The sequence below is a fragment of the Ixodes scapularis genome, unplaced genomic scaffold (assembly GCF_016920785.2).
Source record: "Ixodes scapularis isolate PalLabHiFi unplaced genomic scaffold, ASM1692078v2 PGA_scaffold5__190_contigs__length_132052651, whole genome shotgun sequence".
NCBI lineage: Eukaryota > Metazoa > Arthropoda > Arachnida > Ixodida > Ixodidae > Ixodes > Ixodes scapularis.
Window position 1 is genome coordinate 56,032,396 of NW_024609880.1, and position 22,726 is coordinate 56,055,121.

The 22,726-nt window shown below is 44.1% G+C and overlaps 1 protein-coding gene across 1 annotated transcript in view; it reads right to left on the bottom strand.

The window, feature by feature from the left end:
• LOC115313047 (UPF0764 protein C16orf89) overlaps positions 1-22,726 on the bottom strand; it is a 370,567-nt gene that overhangs the window by 24,112 nt on the left and 323,729 nt on the right. The gene's annotated exons all lie outside the window — the stretch shown is intronic.

Genomic DNA, 22,726 nt, shown 5'->3' on the forward strand with positions numbered 1-22,726 from the left:
GCCGAGTCAGTGGGCTGGGGACGCATGCGAGGCGTCCGTTATTCCGCAGAAGGCATCTACTGCGCATGCTCAGAGCGCGTTCCAGTCTCCAGTAGACAAAGGTGGCGGCGTGCAGAAGACAAGTTAGACCCCCTTTCAAAAGTCACATGCCGATTATAGGAAGGTCGGAACCACTGTACAATGGCGGAGCAACCCACATGTTGGAACGTGCAAGTAATTCCAGAAAACAGAAAACGACGGAGCGCAGTCAGCGCTAGGAGCCGAAGAGTCAATCAAACAGCGTCAAAAGTGCAACGTCACTGCGCTCGTCACCTTTCTCTGCGAATGTGTTTTTGTTATTGCCTTTTTATCCAACCCAACACAAAGCCCGTGTTCCAAAATTTACTCGATCTTACTCCAGGGTAAGGGTTTTGTACCCCTGGCGTTCTAAAACCTACCCGCGTCCAGCGTTTTTCAATCTGTGCTGTCACGTGATACAATCCGCCGGAGTAACTCGGATCCATTTGGGTAAGATTTGGAACACAGCCATAAAGTGCGCCGTGGCGTTGCAGTTTTAGCCCGCCATTGTACAGGGATTCCACAGCGGAAACAGAGGGTAGTCTTTCGAAAGGGTCTATTGGAATGGCCCGTAAAAACGGTCCCATCAAAATAGACCACGCATCCGTCCGGCCACCGCCCGACGCCTGTCTTCCTGTCAACAGTCCCGAGGCCATGTCGGAAAAAAAACAAAAACTTATCTCTGGTTGCATTTTATGCTCGCCACACCGTGTCACTGAACAGAAGCGAGATCGAACAACAATTTCGGTCCGAACGTCGTCTGCTGCATCGATTCAGGTTGTTCGTATTTTATGCTCCCTTCATTCCTAAGCTGACAGTGCAGTGGGACCTACGCACTCGCCAGAGCAATCAACCGCCTCCCTTTCATCATCTGACCCAGCTCTTTTCGCGTGGGTATGTACGGGAGCACGATCACGTGGCGAAAGATGGAAGAATGACTGGTCAAAAGGGCTCGTACCTTCCACTGCACCGTCAGCTTAGCAGTGAATGGAGCATGGAAGCTCCCAAAGTACCGCGAGCTGTAAGTTTTATTTGTGTATATATATTGTTTATTACGAGAAAACAGACGTTAATACCGCGGCTTACAAAGATGCTTTATCGAATATACAGTGAGCGGCCAGGAGTTTTAGGTCACCTATTGTAAACTGAATGATCATCTACAAAAGATGATCCAACGTAGCAAACGCTTGAAGTACAAATCCTGCGATCACGGCAAGAATTTATGCCGTGTGTGTGTTTTTCATGCTCACAAGTGGATGGCGCGTCTCGCAATCGTGGTAGGTTACGCTTTGTATTCGGGGAACATGTTTTCTGACATTTCGGAAGTGAACCGGTGATGAAGGTACTTGGGTACGTAAGGGCTTATAAATGTACGTCCATTGCCACAACTGGGTAGTTCCGCTCATACAGAGCTGATTTTAGTATGGAGTTGGAGTGCGTCTCAAATAAACGTGCTTAAAAAATTGGGTTGTGTGTATGTTTATACAGCCTAGAACTTGGTCCGCCTCAACGGGTGACGAGTCTCCCAGCTGTTGAGCAATTTAGCCAATGCAGTACAACCGCTAGGCTGGGGCCTTTATAGTATAGGATACACGACCGCACGCCGGTACGATGCTCATCCAGATCAAAACGGGCCGGGGTGGGGATTGAACCCAAGATCCTGGGTTCTGCAGCCCGAGCTTTCGCTCCACGTGCTCCGAGCTGGTGTGCGCTAGACCAGCTAGACCACTCGGCCATCGATCCCCCATAAAAGTGCTTACTGCTTGGAAGAAAAGCGCCGAATAAACAAAGACAAAGAAGGAGACAGAGACGAACCGTACTCATAGCTAAAGGTTTACTGAAGATAACATATTATACTTTGTTTTAGTTTACGTCCAGACGCAGCCGACGCAACATTCTTAGAAAAAAGGGTATCGATAGTCCTCCGTAAGGGGAGGAACGCTCTTGTAACCTATGTTCCTTTAGAAAGGGACAAACTTCCGTCCTGAAAGCAGGGGAACAAAGTTCCTCCGTCACTTGCATCTCATTATGGCGGCCCCGAATCGAGCTCAATAAGGCTTAACGAGGACGCTACGTCTATTGTACGAGGCGAGAGGACCAGCAAATGAAAGCATAACACGAGCTATCGGCGAACTGTATTTATTTCCGAAGCCAGCTTCCCCCGGCAGGTAAAGAAACTTGCGTTTCAAAAGCAGTCACTCAGACTTCTCGTCGTCAGCACTGCGATGTTAAACGAAGACAACCGATACCCAGTTACTTCGCGCACTTCACGTCTTACCTTTGCTGTTCCTCGAGTCACAATTCCTTCGTCAACCGCACATCACGAAGGACTGGTAAACCATTCGCGAAATCAAAAGTCGCTCTCCAAAGAGCAAATTCGAAGCAGCTGTACTTGGCTCACTGATGCACGATAACCAGGTGGCGCTAACCTAGCTACTTTCAATTAATGTAATTCATGTGCTGGAAAAGCGTGTTTATTTGCTCCTGCTATACCATTGCAGTTCGGTCACCTTTATTATACGCACATGAAGATACATTGCGCATACTACAAGCATCAGCTGAACATATACATTGAGCGAATACACATATACGGCACATACAAACATCAGTACAACAGTACACTAACCCGATTACTAATTCCGAGCTCTGCGTTTCCCCCTGTTATACTCGTTGTTTTGAAGGTATGGATTTTCTTGGTCACCACCCCAGCAATAAATAATATTTTCAGCATATTGATTTCTTTTCAGTAATGGCATACATTTGAGAGCATTTTGAACGGCTCAGAAGATGAACCTCTTAGTAAAAAGTAAACGCTTCTGCATTCATGATCTGAAAGCCAATAGAACAAGCCGCTCCACTGGGGTTCCAAGCCATGTGTTTGCTTCCCCGCACGGCACGTCGTAGCAAGTTTCTCTATTGTAGTATTTCTTTTTCTATTTGTGCTGTTCGCGTGCGGCTGCAATTGTCGTATTGAATTAATCTCTGTACAGGGCCCGTTTTCTCGAACGCGAACCGTGGTTTAAAGTTAACTATTGTCCCTAGAGGGGGGAATTCCAGGTCACGTGACTGGAAGAGCAGGGGCGCCGAGGGAGGAGCAGTACCTAGAAGCAAAATGGCCGCGGCGTCGCTTAATGAGGGCTAATAGTTCTGCTTGGTTCTGCTGAACATTCATTTCGATCTGGCTGTTATATTAATGACTCACCATCAACCTATTAGCACGTCAAGCAAAGCGATAGTTCAGAGGGACTGCTAAACTAACCGACGGCAGCATTCTGCGAACGCATCACTCTTCACTTCAGCAGTCGGGGTTCAAGACATATGACGGTACATAAGCCTTGCAAGTGTTTTTATGGTGAGTAAAAAAAATGTTTTGCGAACGAGTGTTGGTACATATTTATACTAAGACGTTTAATTTGTTACACTATGCACGCCAACTCGTGAGCAGCAATTACTTTGCGGAGAAAGGGGGTTATTTTCAATAAAGTCTTTCTTTCCGGGTGCTGAGACATGGTACTGTTTTTTATTGTTTTTTTTTCGTTCACAGTGCGCCGACAGTATGCCGACAGCATTGTGATGCCACCCTTTGTAGTACCCGATGCCGACAGCACGCGCTCACGGCAAAAATGCAAAGAAATCGACGAAAACAAAATGCCGCCATAGCACAGTCAGCGCCACAGACGCGTGCAGGGACACGCTCTTTCACGCGCTTCTGAACAAATAATAAATGTAAAAGTGGGAACAAAATGGCCAGATGTCTCCACCCTAAGCAAAGCGCACATGAAGGCACCCTACATTAAGGTTTCTACGTATCCCCGGTGGCCAGCAATTCAACGGTGACGAGAAGCTTAGCTTCTCGTCACCGGTGAATCGGTTGGGCAAACGGAAGAGGGCAAACAGTTGAGATCAGCAGGAATCGCAGAAACGTGCGTCGCAAGGAACGAAAACGAGACTACAGCACCGGCGTTGCCAGACTGGAAGAAACACGGGAAAGTTTTGCGTTGTTTATGGCGAAACATATCGAAGGAAATGTTTCTTACATGTTCGAATATTCGTCGACAAACTCTAGCATAGTAGCTAAAATTTCTTCGTACCATCGGAAGCAAATAAATTGGTCTTCAAGTACAACATTACTATATTTTGACTTAAAATACCATACTAGATCGATTGCAACCAGCGGAAAAAGAGGATAAACAAAATGACTGGATTGTTTCACTGATAGATGGCGCATCTTATTGCCCAAAAAAAAATAATTATTGTTGTTCTATATCCAGCCGTTTATTACAGTACCTAGGCACTTTTCCTTTCCTAGGCACCGTGGTTTACCAAAATGGGTTTACCATCGCTTCGAGAAAACCGGCCCAGGGGGTGTTCATTCAAATGGAAGCGCAGCTTCACGGGCACAGAAATTGCTTTTCGATCAACTTGAATGCAGTCAAAGCCGCGACGTGCGACAGGAGTTAAACGGGTACGGAAACAAAATGTGTGCAATTATTTCTTTGTTTCGATGTGGTCAATGTTGTGCCGGCAGCACAGAGACACTAGCCTAGACTACTGCATTTGAGCTTTAGCTAGAAAAGTCAAGAAAACTAAATTTAAAACGTATCAACATATTTCGAAATTGCGTCTGGTGGCTGTGTGTCTGTGAAGCTCCGTTGGAATGCCGTCACGCCATGAGTTGTTATAGATGCAGCGCCAGTTCGCGGCAGTACGGCTCCTCTTCGCGGCAGTACGGCTCCTGTTCGCGGCAGTACGGCTCCTGACCGTCCTGAGTGAATGCGGCTATACCCGCATTCACCTCAATAAACAAAGTAGGTTTGGGGCATTGTCATACGCGGCACGAAGTAGTTCTCACAAAATTTGCTTGTCAAAGGAAGAAGCGGTGCTTTTGGCCTTCAGAATGTGCACGTATTGATAAGATAACATATATCTACTCTAAAATGCACCTGCATATATCTTATTTCTAGGCATAACGGGGAAAGTAGGAATGCTCCGCGAGGAGCGAACTTTTTTTACTTCGGTTCTTGAGGTGAAAACGAGTGTAAACGGAGAACGCCTAACGCGTTTACTACACTCCGTTAATTCATTAGCTGAGACGGCAGCCAAAGCTACAAGCGCGAGCTAGCCCGTGCTCCTGGCTTTGAGACATGCATTTCCAGCGCGAGCGCTCGTTCTGCGGGATAACGCTTCAAAGCAGCGACCTCGAGCTCTCGTGGTTGTGGCATTGGCTGCAGTCTCAACGTCATGACCCTATTGACCAATCAGGGTTTTCCCGTCACAATGCCACCGACCCCAGCTTTTCTGGGACACAGGCCCCTTCGAGCTATCGCCTAAAAAAATAGTCACTTGCATTGTGAGATTGTGAAATATAGTGGAAGATATAATATGTACAGTAATGTCTAGCTAATATTGACACCTCCGATGCACACAGAAAGCGTCCATAATGCGTGTTATCTATAAGATACGAGGGAAAAATGCCCGTATTTACCCAGTTTATTCTCGAAAATGTTGTCTATATACGATGGCAAGCAGGATGACTGGCCGCCGCCATGTTTCTTCTCGTGAGGACAAGCCCGGGCAAGCGCAAGCTTGCCAAAGCTATGTCCACGCGTAAGCTGCACGTGCTTGCACGCATGGGGCACCAGCCGGGTGCCACGCTTGTTATTGTTTATATTAAGCGCAAGGTGTCGAACCGAGATGTTTTTCGTTCCGGTTCAGGGAAAACGGTTCAGCTCCGGTTCAACTCCGAAGTAAAAAATTAAAGGTTCAAACCGGTTCGTACTCATACGCCACAAAAACAAATGACGACAGCAAAAGCTAAACTATGCATATTTTACAAAAGTGTTACGTATCCCAAAGGCTCACATTACTGTGCGGAACGAACGAACGTGCTAGGGCACCTCGGGACGTGGGTGAAAACGCAGTTCAATGTCAGGCAGCTGACCGAAGAAGCAGGACGTCGTCATGCATATCCAGGAAAAGACGGCACCTCTGAGACGATAGAATGAACTTCAGTGCAAAAAAGGCTCCCTGCACGCTGACCTTGGTCGCATGGCACTCCCAGGGCTACTTGCGCCAATGAGTAGAATTCTGGATTGTGTTCGCTTCTCTCCTACCAAAACTGTAACACGTTAGCGTCCCTTGAAAGTCGCGGCTCCTTGTCTATCAATGCTCAGAAGAGCTGTGTGCCTTGATGGTTATGTTTCTGAAGAGAAAACGTTTTGGTCCTAGCAGTCTCTGCTAGCAGAGATCGAAGCTGTTTTGCTTTTTTCTGTAGTTGTAACTGTTGATTGAATCCCCCGTCCCCTTCCCGGTGCTAGACTTTAATTTCGGACGGATTATTAAATCCGCTAAGTTATTTTGAAAGCAGATTAGATGCGCCACAGTATGGCAACTAGTGCAGGTTCTAAAATATCCATCGGCCTTTGTATCGCTTTCTTATCAGATCACTTGTGCAATTATGGCTTTTAAAGTAAATTGCACACAGCTCTACAAAATTCAAGACGAGAAACACCAAACAGAGCTTAAACTGAATGCCCCCCCCCCCCCCCCCCCCCGAAAAAATAAAGAAAGCAATGACAAAGAGAGGTATAGACAACACTAGGCGTGTTGTCTATACCACTCTTTTTCCTTTTTTTTTTTTTTTCGCGTGTAGTCCGAGATGGAAAACCAACTAGACAACTCACCGTTTTGCCACCAAACAGGCTCATCAATTGGTCATTTATGCTGGCTTACGAATTGGGTATGTCCTAGTGTTACGTTTTCATTGATAAGCCATTTCCGGTCCCCTAGAAAAGGTTGGGACGAATGTGGGCATTTCTTAAAGAAATATATAAGACCAGGAATCCCGGAGAATTTATAGTTACTGTCCTCATTTCGTTTGAGTTCTCGAGACGAACTTCACGAATTATGAAGACGACCGACATGTGAAAACCTGATAATGGAACGTTACAGAGCTTTCTGCTATCAATAGTTTGTGCTTTTTGACTGCCCACATGAACGAAACACAGTAAAAAGAATTGATCAGTTTTATCCAAGAACGAAAATATAACTATTTCGTTCCGATTCAACTCCGGTTTGCGCGAAAATAACTTTTTCTTTCATATTTTGGTTTACTGTTTTAAGTTACTGTGTTTTTCGCCACGCACTTTTCAAGCAACCTGATTTCGCGTATGAACCGAAAACCGCATGGAAAACATATCGGTTCCGCTCCGGAGCGAAAAAAATTATTTCGTTCCGGGTAGACTCCGGTTCGCGCAAAAATAGCGTTTTTTTTTTTTCTGGTTTTCGGTTTACGGTTCGGGTTCTGTTCAATACCTTGATTAAGCGGGGTACCCATATTGAACGGGGCCGTATGAACGACTGTATCTTCCTGCGTGCATACAAATTGTGCACACCCCCATTTCCCGAAACATATTCCTGGCGACACCACGGACTGAGAAGCGACCTTGCTATCAACAGATTACAAAGCGCGACAAAGATAGAGTAATAGCCAGTAATCTTAGATCATATACTTCGTGGTAAATGCACACCTGTCATTGTTTGCAGTCGGCGCAGTTTCGTTGTGGTACTCGCAAAATCTCTGAGACTCCAGCATTTTGGCGCAAAACCCGAACACCGGAATTCCGAATATCAAATCGTTTCTGGCCTGAAACGGTATACGCGTTTAGAATTTGTGTTGACGAACCGCGTGAACGAAACGCGAAACAGACTTCATATCAACCCCCCCCCCCCCCCCCCCCCCCGCCAAAAGAACAGAAATAAATAAAAAAAAAAAAAAACAGACCACGAAACGCTTTAAGTATTACTATATACTCTCCATTACGAGATCCTATTTCACTCAATCCCTAAACACAGCAAACTTGAAAACATAACGACAAAAAAAAAAAAAAAGACGCAGCAAGAGCGGTCAAGTTTAAAAACGATTTGAGCTGGCTTAAAGCTCAAAGCGAGAATAAAAAAATAAAAAAGCGGAGAAAAAACACCAACAATTTAAACGAGTGATGCACTGGTTTTAGAATCTCATTGCGTACATATCTCTTTGTCTTTTCTGAAACAAGATCCCAGACGGGTCTTCTATTTAGCATAAATCGGAGACATAATGCCGGCTACTTGAGGACGCCCTTGTGCGCGCAAAAAGAGCACATTCTTTGTTTGAGACAAAAGGGAAAAAAATATAAACTTCCGAATAAGATTTGAAGGGGGATCAAGACGCTCACGGGCGAGCCATGATGGTATACGGATCTGGGATCTGGTGACGAGAGTACAGACGTCTCGAGAGGCACTCTGTCTCTTAAGCGCGGGATAAAATGCCCCCAGAACTTTGATGAGATTAGGAGCGCTCCGAAAGCACTCGGTACGGGTGTTAAGGCAGAAGTGCAAGGCAGGAAAACCAGCTTACGAGGAGGGTTTGAGTAAGAAGTAGAATAAGAAAGGAGCAGAACAATGACAGGAAGGAAATATATATATATATATATATATATATATGTGTGTGTGCGTGTGTGTGTGTGTGTGTGTACGAAAAAAACGCACTTGAGACGGTTGTTGGACTTTTTAAAACATAATATTCGGAAAGTACCTTCGTCGACGTTTCGGCCTGAGACAGACCTTTTTTGAGACAGGTTACATTTGACGAAATATTGACACACCTTGGCTACATCACGTGGCCCATGAGGTGTGTCAATATTTCGTCAAATGTAACCAGTCTTAAAAGAGGTTTGTCTCAGGCCGAAACGTCGACGAACTTTACAAATAATATGTGTAAAAAACTTCAACAACCATCTCAAGTGCGTTTCTCTGGCGTATATACTTTTCGTCATCCTGCGCTACGTTTCTCCCCCCCCCCCCCCTCTCTCTCTCTCTCTTACTCTCTATATATTTATTTTTTGAAGGAGAACGGCTACTGTTGCTATTTTAGAAACAAAAATAACGGCTATAGCTGCTGTCTTTGTTTCAACTGTCAAGGTATGTTTCATGCATTAAAAAAAAGAGGAATTTCTTTTTTGGAATTGCTTTATTTAAAAGTTTCAAGATGAGGACATGTGGAACGTATACTATTGTTGCTATGCTTGAATGCGTCATCGTCAAAGTAGTTCGCAACATAACGTAAACCGAATATCACATTTAACGACATTATCAACACGAAGACACAGGCACAGATCTCGAACGCGGCTAGCGCAGTTTATTACGCACGAAATGTCACCTGCGTTTTATATGATATTTATATATAAAAGAAACGCACGTGGTGCTAGAGCCTTGCCGTGTGCAATGTATAGAACAAGCGGGAAGACAAGCAACCTAAGGATCCATCACTCCGAGGTGATTCAGAGATATGCTATTTTATCGTTCTCAGAAAAAAAGGGTGTCGTTGGGTGCATCAGGCGCTTATGCACCCTTTTTCTGAAAGACGCACCCTCCGTTGCCCAGCCAGTGTGCTTGTACACCGACAATGAGCATCCTCCTCTCCCTTAAAAACATCTAGGTGTACCAATGCACCGCCACGCTAGCCACGCGCCCCGATCAGCTTGTGCTTGGATTCCCCCATGGGGGTCACTCTTTGGGATGGGCAGTTTCTTAGGAAGTATGAAGCTATCGTGTTCCCTCGGTATTGACAGTAGAGTGGACGCTATGCTTGTTTTAGGCGAATCGGGTCTCCGGGTAGGATCACGTGACTACAGTCTCTAAGCTAGAGATAAGGCAGAGCACGGCACCAGCCTGAAGGCCAAGGACACGGATAGCATCCACTGCACTATTAACTTTGTGTCGAACTTTTAAGAGGATATAAGCGACAAATCCTTTCATTGTTGGGCTGCCCCTGAAGATAAGCCTTTGCGAAGGTGGCCCCTTTTGGCCTTGAATTAGCTGCAATTTTCGTACTCATTTCTTTTTCTTTCTCTCCCTAAGCTGAAAGCATGGAAGAAGGCGCGCAGTTGCCGGACCAATGAACCGAAGGCTTTTTTTGTCCCTCGACTCCTCTGTCTGAGCGCGGATACGGCAGGAGCGTGATCATGTGGTAAAGGTTTCACGGATGACGTAGTAGCTCTATTCGACCTCGGAATGGCTGCTTCCTGGCCTAGTTGCTTGTGTGCTGTGCTGCGACCAGCGGGGCTGCCGTAGATTTCGCCCGCGACAACGTATTCAAGTGTACCAAGATTTCGAGTGTTTGAAAAGTCCTACGCGTGTATCGGCAACTAAGAATTTCTTCAAAAAAGCCCGAGGAAGTTATGTGATGTGTTTAGTGTTCGGTTCGGCAAATTACTGCTTCGGCCACATCGTGTTGAATCTTCACGGACCCCTTTCTTTTCGTTTTTGTGTTTGTGTGGTTCTGCAGTGCCCGTGTCGACATATATATCGGATTACATATTTCAAGTCCGGTATTTTCATCGTAAGTGCACTGCAACCTACTCCTTTGCAACAACTGACCGTTCCGTTCCGGATTACCCCTAGAATTAGGCAGTGTCTATTTTCTATCAGCCGGGAGAATAATTTCCCCGAAATTTTATCGGCAGTCGCCTGCCATTAGCTGTATACAATCATGTGACAAGTGCAGGTGGACTACTGACTTTCTTATTCTCCTGGCGTTTTGTAGAAACACGTTTTTTGTCGATACACGTTTTGTAGACACGTTTCATCGACACTAACGTTTCATCGTCACTCGTTACGCAAAATGCACGCTGTAGGGACATTTTGTCGCGCGTGTGTCTCTGAGGCGTGTGCTCACCGACCCAGCCGACCCGTTCGCGCCGCTTCGTGGCGACAGTCTGCGGCGGCTCATTACAAAAATGTTAGCCCACCTGTCCCACCCATACACGTCACTTCGCGGATACATTCTGGGGCGGCTCATTACAAGAAAAGAAAGGAGAGAAGCTAAAATAGAAAAGCTAATCTGAGCTGTCGATGAAACGACGTTCGATGAATTAACGGTGACTGCCGGTGGATATTTGTGGAAAGAAATCTACGGGCTGCTGGCAGAATGGACACTACCTAAGACTCACCCCCGGTTCTTGTTTGCTTAGTAATCTTTTCAGTTGTGTAAAAGCTTCTTTGTACGTCTTCAGATATCACGGATTGCTTGCAAGTTTGCACTTGTTTACGGAATAGACTGTCTAATAAACTTCTATGAGATTTGAAAACAATACCGTGTGTCCGTTTACCTGCCTTTTTGCAATCACCGGGGAGCATACATTTTTTTACTGTTTTCCTTGATGTCTTAAATAGGTTTATGAAGTTATGAAACGGGTGCATAAAGTGGTGTAACCATGCATCTTTGAATCGGGTGCATCTGTGTTCTCTTCGAATTCAGCGAGTGTAGAAAGAGGTGTAACAGTACACTGTTAAACGGGGTGCTCCTGTGTTCCCTTTGAGAGCAGTAGGTGTAGAAAGGGGAGTAATGGTACACTATTGAGCGGGGTGCGTCTGTGTTCCCTTTGAGTGAAGCGGGTGTATGAAGAGGTGCAATGGTACACCATCGAATGGGGTGCATCTGTGTTCTTTTCGAGTGAAGCGGGTGTAGAAAGAGGTGTACCCGTACACCATCGAATGGGGTGCACCTGTGTTCCCTTCGAGTGAGATTCTGTAGAAAAAGGTGTACATGTGCACCACACCAACGGGTGTACACGTACTCCCATATTTAGGGTGCACTTGTATTCCCCCAAAGGGTGTAGTATATGTGACAAGCACTTACACCCCCTATGGGTGTACCCCATGACACCCTTTTTTTTAGAGTGTACAAGTGCGGCAGGGCCGCGCATACATGGCTTGAATCGCCGTAACACCAGCGATCACTGGAGGAGCGTTGCATATGGGCGCGTTATTTCTGTAGAATACATTTCGCACCATCGAATTTGTTTGTCTCCTCGACAGGAAAAGCTACAGATATGGCTACCGGCATGCTGCAATAACGTCACGTGCAAGCCATGTACAGCATATTGCAAAAAAAAAAGACAAATATATATATATATATATATATATATATATCAGGGATGGGCAAAATACATGCAAATATGTATCGAAATACAAGTACAAAATACTTCGTCAAAAATGTATTTAATTACAAATCTAATTACATTTTCAAAAAAAAAGCATTTAAGTACAAGATACAAATACAACCAGATGTATTTGGTCTCCTCCAAATACTTTTCCAAATACATTCCTCAAAATTTGCGTCAGCGACTTCAGGGCATCTGCAATGGGTTTCTGGGTATCTCATTTTAATTTTGCATCGCACACTCGGGAGTTAGTGTGCCAAGCTCTAGTAACGAAATAGAAATATAATCACAAAAAAATGTGATCAGCTTGGACGTAATAGGTGAAAGAAGTACAGAGCTTCAAGCAGCGTTTTTTGCCGATTATACATTTTGGTATAGACCAACAAAGAACCGAAACGACCAAGACGCGCTGCACAAGCTAGAGAATTTCTTATTGTTGCAACTCGCACCAGTTACAAAAATCTGGACGAGCCGCGCATTTAGAATGTTCCAGGCAGAAATATGGATAGAAATCAGGCTGGAAAGCATCACAAGTTGTCACAGGCACTTATTTAGCCAGTCTGCCTGTGAACGTCGATTCCGTCCCTATTCTTGCCCTGAACTAGCACCGTAATCACAAAGTCACTAAACGCTTGGGCTTGATTGTGAGACACTGCATTCGGTGCAGAACGTAGTTTTCTTCCTACTCTGGACAGTGACAATAAATTTGAGGGATGTATTTTTGCCCACAAAATTGGAGGAGGAGGAATAAACGTCTTTATTTGCCTGCAGAGCTAGGTCAAGCCTAGCCGGTGCGGCCCACACCATCCGACGCCCCAGCGCAGGGGGCCCGAGGTGTATTTAATTACAATTGTATTTGAAATACCCACGTTTTAGTATTTAAATACAGACGTCAAATGCATTACCCAATTTGTAATTAAATACAAATGCAAAATGCACAAAGTATCTGAAATACGTATTTCAAATACTGCCCATCCCTGATATATATATATATAGTTATTTCTTTCATTTTTTGCGGCAAACATAAATTAGGCATTTCTGAACGCTCATTCTCCGCCCAGATGTAGCGCTAGAGGTCCGGACCTGGTGCCAAAGTTTCAGTGCTAATTGTTATCTTATTCAATAGTTACAAATTGTAACAAGTTATAAGTGATTTTCTGGAATTCCTAATGGAAAATGGGTCCCATTCTCGCCCGTTTTCGGTAACTGGTGTTATAGAGCTAAATGCATTCGAGAACTGCGTCGGCCGTCGTCATTTTCCCATTAAAATGTTCAAAAAATCGCACAACTCTTTGGATCAAATACCGGTTAGTGCTGAAATTTTGGCCTCTGCTTCGCACCTCTCGTGCTATATTTTGGCGGAGAATGAACATTTGGTCATGCGTAGTGGAACCTTTGATACTGCATAGAACATTAAAGGTAGTTTGAGGAGGTGTCTGAGATCGCCTGAATATGGCTATAGCTAATTCTGTTGGCTCTACGCATCCTAGAAATTCCTAAATCATGACGATACTTGGCTGATTTTCACATTTAAAAAGGCATTCAAAGATCGCAACACACCAAGGTGATCTCCGGCAATGGGAAGGACATAGTTTCGAAATCAGGACCACTGTCAGTGAATGGCGAGCGAAGGATGCTCGCGCCCCTGAGCCCTGGAACCGCGGAGTGATATCTCGAATGCGCGCGCGGCTCGTTGGCCATATTAGCGCCGAGATGTTTCGGTGGCGCCCATGGTTTCCCTCCGTGACGTCGCGACTGGGATTTGCCTCGCCGTGACGTCACCAGTTGTTATTCTGGCTACTTACCATCGGGTGCAACGACGAATTCGATGGTGTGTTTAAAAAGCACAGTAAAAGCTAGGAGCCATCGCAATCCGAAACTAACACCGTCAAAGTTGACAATCTGACAGTGCTCATATGCCCGTGGTTTGGCCAATCGTGGAAAGCTGACCACAGCGACGCTTTTGGCCGCGCACATCGCTAATACAGCCTAGGGTGCCTTCATGTGCGCTTTGCTTAGGGTGGTGGCATCTCGCCATTTTTTCTCACACGTTTATTTTCATTTTTTGTTCAGAAGCGCGTGAAAGAGCGTGGCCCTGCACGCGTTTGTGGCATTGACTGTATTATGGCGACATTTTGTTTTCGTTGATTTCTTTGTATTTTCCCCGTGAGCGCACGCTGTCGGCATCGTGTACTACAAAGGGTGGCATCACCCTAAACAGAAGGACATTGAGGCACCCTAATACAGCCCGGACTGCGACTCAACCCAGCGACAGCCGCGCACGAGAGCTGACAACCAAACACATCACTCCCGCAAAAAAAGAAAATAAAAGTTATGGCGCGTTTGGTATGAGACGATTATTGCGGTATTATCATTATTTTTTTTATTTATTTAGGAATACTACTGGCTCCAGTCAAGGAGCCATGGTAGGAGTGGGTACAAAACATGTATACAAGATGCAGATTTATCAATAAAAACTCAATTAAGTATGAATTCAAGAGCAGATACAAAATTAGCAACAGTTGTGTTAACGACGACATCATTTGGTAGCTCGTTCCATTCTTGAATTGCCCGAGGGAAGAAAGAATATCTAAAACAGTCGTTTTTGAACCTGTATTGTTTTAACGCTCTTGTGTGGTTTAGACGTGAGGACCCGGTCGATAATGGTTGTATATAGTTAGAGCTTTGAACATGAAGAGTGCCATTAAGAATATTGAACAACAATCTTAATCTATCAATTTTCGCTCTCATTTGCAACGGTTGAAGCTTCGCTCTAATAACTAATTCGGTGGACGATATTTCTCTACGATAATCATTAAAAATAAACCGAGCAGCTAACTTTTGGATACTTTCAAGCTTGTTAATACCATTTAGTGTGAAAGGATACTGAACTAGCATATTCGAGCACAGGCCTAATAAAACTTTTATAAGCAATAATTTTAGTGTCAAAATCAGCATATTTTAATTTCCTACGACACGCAAACAAAGTGCCCCTCGCTTTGTTAACCGTTAATTCTAAATGCTGGTTCCAGTTCAGTTTATTGTTAAAAAGAAGTCCTAAATACTTGTACTCCTCGACCCGCTTTATACTGGTTGTCCATCCAGTAGGTAACTAAATTGAATTGGCTTTTTTTTAGAGGACACTGTCATGACGGCTGTTTTAAAAAAATTTAACTTCATTTCCATTTTTATTACTCGAGCATGTTCCATCTCCGTGAGAAATTAATGTTTTTTTTTTTCTTTTGCCTACTTTTATTTGATTGGATCATCTACAAAAGCATACACATTTTGTACTAACGTGGTTTGCAATCTCAACGAAATGTCGCTTTTGTATTAGTCACATGACGTCCTGGCTGTCGGAACAATGTTTCTCGATGTGTTCGATCTTCGATTGGCTTTTTAATAGAAAAATCGGCTGCGCATAGTTTTGGTTTATGGATTTCTATAGGATGCTTAGAGCCCGCAGAGTGAGTTATCGCCATATTTCGACGAGCCTAAAAACCTCTTCAGGGCACATAGTACCGGACGGTCGTGGCGCTTGGGTGGCTTCGAGTTTGAACTGATAATGCTGCTGGGTTTCAGAGATATATCAGGAAACATCTCGAGGTCTCGGATGGCCATGCGCCACGTCGACCTTGATGTGCGCGAGGCCTGGGAGTATTTCTGCGAAAGTATAGGTGTTCCTTTGGGCCTGTGAACAAGGCAGAAAGTTTCGTTTATGAGTGGTTTCCGCGCGCCGAAACCGTTTTAATGGCCCTGTACAACCGTTTTAATGGCCCTTTTGTAGTGAAGGACGAGCTAGTGGTTTGTCGTATTTTGTTGTTTTTGAGTGACTTGTCTCGTTCTTGTCTACAATGAAGGGTTAAAGCAGGCAATAAAAAATAAATTGAAAAATGATAGGCAATTATGTTGCATATACACTCTTAACCTCGTTCTACATAAGATCCACTTAGTAAGTGGAACTTTTTTGCAAGAAAGTTCCGCTTCTTTCAGGTGGAACGGCGTTGCATATACCCCGAAAAATACACGGAACACTGTTCCACATATTTTTATGGCATTCTAAATGGAACGATGTTCCAATTATAAACGATTTGCCCTTATGTGGAACCATGTCCCACTTATAAATGATTAGCCTTTATGTGAAACAATGTTCGACTTATAATTGTGTAGCTTTTCTGTGAAGCCGTGCATTATCCCCCGGGGCTCCAATCTTGACATTTGGCGAAAACGTCGGCGAGGAATTCAACCGCTTTGATGGGTCAGCGCCAAGGTCAAGCGCTGCACCGGCCAATCATGGCCGCCGAGTTCCTCACGGACGTTTCCGCCAAGTGTACAGATTAGAGCCCCAAGTGGGACGCGGTGTGTCGTGGTGCAATACCAGTCCCGTGTGTCCTCGTGTTATCCCGCCGGCCTACTTATGCAAGCATGACAGAAATCAAATGCCACATATTTTTTTGGAAACATTAGCTGTTTATTGAGCCACTCCTCCTGGCGCCCTGGGCCTCTTGCACCGCAGTTCGCATGGTTTCTGAATCAGCCTAAGTCCAATCTGATTTGATAACATGGCTTACTCCAGTTCCGTATGGCCTAAGCTTCAACACAATGCCTGCAAAAGGATACGACAAAAATTCACGCATGAGACCAAGGCAAACAAAACAGGTTTAATATAAGCCAAGAGCACTTTCTAATGTCACCGTTTTATGACATATATTTCCTATCCATCTACAAACGCGGGAGAAAAAATATTGCCGCCCTTAAAATACTCTAATATAACTGCATGAAAACGTATAATGTGCTCGTAACACTGGAATCCGCTTGCGATAAGTGCCTTAACAAGAAAATTGAAGTCTTGTTTTAGAAACCTCATGGAGCCTTTTAAGAGCCTTTGAAATTTGGAAACTATGACATATGAACAAATACATTTGAAGTACAGAATCGCTATAATCTGCGATGACTGCTGCCATAAAGTAATGTTTCCTCTGAGTTAAAAAATGCATTATACAAAACTTGTACTAACTCCTCTTAACAGGAAGAACCTAAATAATTACCGCAGGCAACAGTTTTTCCTTGGGTAATAATAAAATGGCATGCCAGACCAAAAGTGATGCGAATGGTATCCTCACAAAATAGATGAACGCCAGCCCATTCATGCACAGCAGGCTAATGCAGAAAAACAACTGCAGGCACTTGTTCTTAGGCTAGCAACATGACAGTTTTTCACTTTCAACACTGTTCATATAGTTAACCTCCATATGCCACTGCTTCACTTTTGGATTGGCAGTTGTTGGCTGCACTGTCATTGCACAATTAATAAAAATGCGAGCCTGTGGCAATGTAAGTTTTTTTACAACAGCGCTCTGTGCTATCAAAGAAAACCTGAAGCGGTTTTGTATTTGAGGAAAAAACACTTAAATCGTCTTTATGTCACGTTCAGGATCATGAATATCAGGATGATTTTCAATTTCGCGCACGGAGGCTGCTGAGAGTCATTCGAAAAGTACCGATGAAGCCTCTCCTTCCCGGAGCATGACGCCATAGCAGTTTACAGAATCTCCGCTACCGCGCATCTTCAGCGCCTGCCAAAGCTATGCACGCGCACTCCTGCTATATTCAAAAAGGTCAGAGAAAGAAGTAACGACTGGTGTCAGTGCAGAGGAATATACCTGACAAGCTTGCAATTGCACGCGCTGCCCACACGAGCGACATTCATGATGTAACGACTGACCAGAGGTTTTTCGTGTTTTCTCGCGTTTAGTAACATCTTTGGGGAAACCGAACGTGATATTCGCGTTCACGAGATAAAAATACTCTTTAAAATTCGCCTCTCTCTCGTTTTTTTTTTTTTAAGAAACTCTTCAGCTTCCCTTTAAAAAATGTTGTGGTTCAAGAAATTAATGATGATGAAGAAACCAAATAAAAGATGCTTAAAGTGCCAGCTTTTAAAAACCCCAAGAAACCTGGCTTTCAGCAGAAGTTGGTGATACTTTCTGTCATAACAGCGTCCTCAAATAAAATGTTAATAAACGTTAGGATATTCTTTTTCTTAACAAATGTGGAAAAAGTTACCTCATTCTGTGAATTTTGTTCGCTTGAACGTGTAACAATTTTGATATTGCCTTGAAGATTGACTTCAGAAGAAATTCCTCACAATCAATTTATATGAGAATGCAGAACAACTGAATTTTAATGGAGAGAAGTGCCTCTTAACTAGGTAACACACAACAAGAGACATACATAAAAACTTGAATAATCTCCTTCCCCAGGTATACTGCTGTCTGCAACCATTTCACTAACTGAATTTGTTGGAGGACCCTACAGCCTTCTACTATACAGTCGTAGTCGACAAAGGCTGAAATGACCAAGTGACAACCGAAAGATTCTAATTGCACTGCCACGACACGAGAAATTGAATTAGCAACAAGTGATAGCACGCAGACGAGATTGCAGTGTCAGGCTATCTGACTCAGCCCGATTATGGTTAAGAACTGCACACCTTTGCTGCACAGATGCTGCTTTTCGGCTTGTTTATAGCTACCATTATGTGAGCTTGTTGAGGCACCTGACAATATTATTTGACAGGGACAAAGAACACAAACCGATATAATGGAGGAAAGGACAGTATGCGTAGTTGGTAGAAACACGTAAACCTGAGTGACATTGGGGTGCAGCTAAACACGGAGAAACAACAAGCTGGGTCGCATAGCAATTACCATGGCACGCTCATCCTCATACAATCTGTCACTGCTGTTTTAGCATCTCGCGTCGAGGCACAACCCCAGAATATTTCGGTCATCGCACTGTCATTTCATCTTGCACTGATAACGACTGGAAACGACCCCTAACATGCCCAAGGGCAGAGCATAAAAAGAAGCAATTTACTAAACTAAATGCGATAAAAAAAAAACAGTTTTGAAATACAAAAACATACCTTCAGCTTAAAACCTACCATAAAAAATCATTATGCAGAACCTCAAGCTTCTAGAACAGACAGACAACAAGCCTGGTTTTTCAGAAAGATTATATATCAAGTAATTTCTTACGCTAAGAGCCAAAACGTAGCAAAGTGTTATACAATACATTTCCATGCTTTATTATTGCTATTGATTTTTTCAGCATAAACTTGTGGTCATTTCCATTGTTCAAAGCTCTTCAGTAGAGAACTATAAATGCACGCAATTACCCCCTAAAACTTCTGATTTATAAATGCGGATTCTTATCGTTATGAAGCGTTTACGACAAAAACCTGCATTAACGACCGGTTGAACTTAGTATAAACGTTGCAGAAAAATAAGGGTCTGTATTCAGCTGTGTCAAAAGACATAATCTAATGTAATAATTGTGTGCCTTTATTGAACACTACTCAAATAGTTTTAACTAAAGAGAATGAAAACAAGTGTATACTGAAAGAATGAATAAAAATGACGAAACCTAGAACTCTGTTGAATGCCTTCCCTGTGTTTCGCCATCGAGTGGAAGAGGTTTTCTTGCCCTATATTTATATTAGAAACAAGTGTGATGTCTGTCCAGTGGCGGATCCAGAGAGGGGGAGGGGGGCCGGGGGCCCGAGCCCTTCTTGAGACATATTATCCCAGCCCCCCCCCCCCCCCCCCCCGCACACACACACAGACATACACACCGCAAAGTTTCGCAAACAACCTGCCGCGAAAATTTGATGGATTCTACACGTTTGTATTCGAGCACAGGAAATTTGAACTTTCAAAGGTCGAAATTTGAACATTTTACAGTCAAACCTCTGAGATGTTCGTCCAAATCATGTACTGGTGTTGGGCCCCAAGCGTGAAAGCGCTCCTTCATCCTCAAGACAACGCGGCGTAAAAAGTAAAAGGATCAATAATAATAATAATAAAAATAACGAGCTTGTTTTTATTTGACAATGGGCTTTAGAGTAGCGATCTTCACCGTCGTCCTCGGGAAGCTTCGGCCGACCCGAGCGGATTAAACGTAGCCATCCCTAAACAAAAGAAAGAATGTCGAAAATAAGCTGATTTGAACACGTCAGAAATATGACAGCCTTCCGCGGGCGTCAGGGTGATTGGTCTTTGAGGATCATTACTTTCCTTCGGGCATCCTGTCCAGGCGAGCTGCCTTCAAGCTACCATTAGCACTTCTGAGTGGGAAAGGCTACAGATAACCAACCTTGAAAACCTTTTGTTGCCATTCTCAAGAATTCACTCAGAGAGGCAAAACGAGAGGAGCTAGCGTTATTCTGAACAATATCAACGCAGGTCCACGCGTAGGGCCATAGAAAAAATGTTTGGCTTAGACGATGGCGGTCAAGCTTACGCCCAATGGCCATTGTGGTTAGAGTTTGCTTCTGTATGGCTTCCGAGCCGACCAAGTCTTGGTTGTCCATTTCCACCTTATCGGATACATCAAATGCACCGCAGCGAAAATGGTAAGCCTCTTTATATTGCCCTTAGCTTATTTACTTGTTGGTGAGCGCGTTGGTAATGATGAAATGTTCAAAAGGTTTATACATAAAGGCAGGGGACTGGACAACACATCTTTCACGTGTTGTACCGTCCCCTGTCTTTATGTATAAAACTCTATGTTTATTTAGTGCTTGTTTTTTCTGGTTATATGTCAAAACAACCGAGTCAGGCTAAAAGTGTAGTCAGAACATAACCTGATAAAATATTCGAATTTATTTCGTCGGCCTCATTCTACCACGCATTCTGGTGTAGAGCTTTTTGGCAAATGTTTCGTCACCATAATAGCCAACGCACAAATTTCTTCTGGCAGTCTCAAAATCTTAAATTTATTATAAGAATCCGAAAGAGATGTTGTCCAACTGAACTCGACGCCCGTGATCAGAGGTTCTGTCACACATGAATAGGGTTCCGTCTTATTGATAAATACTGAAAAATCTGAAAATTAACCACCAAACTGGTTCTACCAACAACAACAAAAAAGATTCAGGGGAAGAAATTTTGTATTACAGCTTTATTTTGTTTTGAACGGGAGCACCGCCCACACTGAGCCGTCCGCGAGGCTGCTTATTCCTCTGGACTCCTTATCGCGTTTCTTTTATCGCTACGCGATTTACGCGCATGCTCCATTGGAGGTAAGGGAATCCTATGCCCTTTCTCCTTCAACATACTTAAGTCCTGATAAACTCCAATTTTTTTGCGAGTCAGGCTGGTCAACCTCCAGATCGCCGTCTAGCTAGCTCGAGACTTTCATTGCTTCGAGCGCGTTTCAAAGCGTTGGTGCTGCCTCTCATAGGTTCGGTGGGGTTTCGTGTTTCCGGGGTGTATTTTCCCTAGAATTCGTGGATGCGTTTTCGGTGTTTACTTTTTCCCGCAGATTTGGTGTTCTCCGTGACAACTTTTGGTGTTGGTCGAAAACACGGTTTTCTTCGGAAATTACATTAAAGAAAATGAGGCATGTGATTCCCTAACCTCGGCGGAACATTCGCGTGACCCGAATAATCGAAAGACATCCCCGTACCGACGAGGAAGAGAAACGAGATGTGGGGATCCAGATCAAAAACCAGCCTCGCGAATAGTACATTGGAGACTGCATTTTGTACCAAAATAAAAAAAAAAAAATAAAAAAAAATTTCCTTCCCGCAAAGTTTTTTTTTTTTTTTTTTTGATTATTCAAGGACTGATTTTGATAAAACCTACTTGAGCGTTAATTTTCGTGGTTTATCAAAATTCACCCCAGAACCTAAACCATGCATAGTTTAAAATGAAGATTTCGTTATCCCTGCTTCGAAGCGGGAGATATCGCAACCATGTTTACTATTTATACTTATGTTTAAACAAAGATTCACCACGCAATAGAGAGTTTTAGAATAGAGCACGCTAAAGCTTTGCGTACACAAAGAATAGCGTCGTCGCCACTGCGCGTGCTCCGAACGCAAACCAGGTTTTGCGCTTTGCGTGGGCAATTTTAGCGTACGCTATTTCTCGGAAATAGCGTGCGAACGCAAAGAGTCTTTGCGCTTCTGAAAGGAGGATTCGTGATGAGAAGTTGGCTAAAGCCAAGACGAGCAGAGTTAAAAAAATGGCGGCTTCCAGGATTATGTCGGCGGCTGCTTTGGCGGCGTCGTGAGTGCGACGTCGGCGGTATCCTCGCGACTGCGATTTTCAATACGGGACGACGCTGTACTCGGTTTGGCAACGATCACCGGCAACTTGATGCTTGCGACGCGCGAACATTTCGCGGCGAAGGTACGATGTGCGAAGGTCAGTACGACACCTCTCTTGCCGAGGCGACGCAAGCGGACACGACCGGTCAAACGCTCGCGTCGCATTCTCATGTTTAAACAAATCTAAATTAGTACTCTGAACCGAAAAACTTTTTTTTTTTTCTAAAGTTGCAGCATTTCGTGTGTGAAATAAAAATTGTGACTGTATCTTGGTGGCGTCGCAAGCGCGAGCTGATAGGGGTTTTGCGTCGCGACGGAAAAACGCTATCCTAAAACTCTCTTGCGTCGCATGCGCTAATACAAGCGCTAAATTTAGCGCTAGCGTGCGCTAAAATTGCGTACATTATTCTAAAACTCCCTAATGAGGTGTGCAGCGAGTGCTTCCTCTCTGTCCCTCCTCCCCCCTCCCCCTCTTTTCCTTTTTTTTTTCTTTTTTTTTTTTTTTTATCCTGGGGCGTTCCCCCTCGGGGACTCCTCTGGATCCGCCCCTGTGTCTGTCTATTTTCGA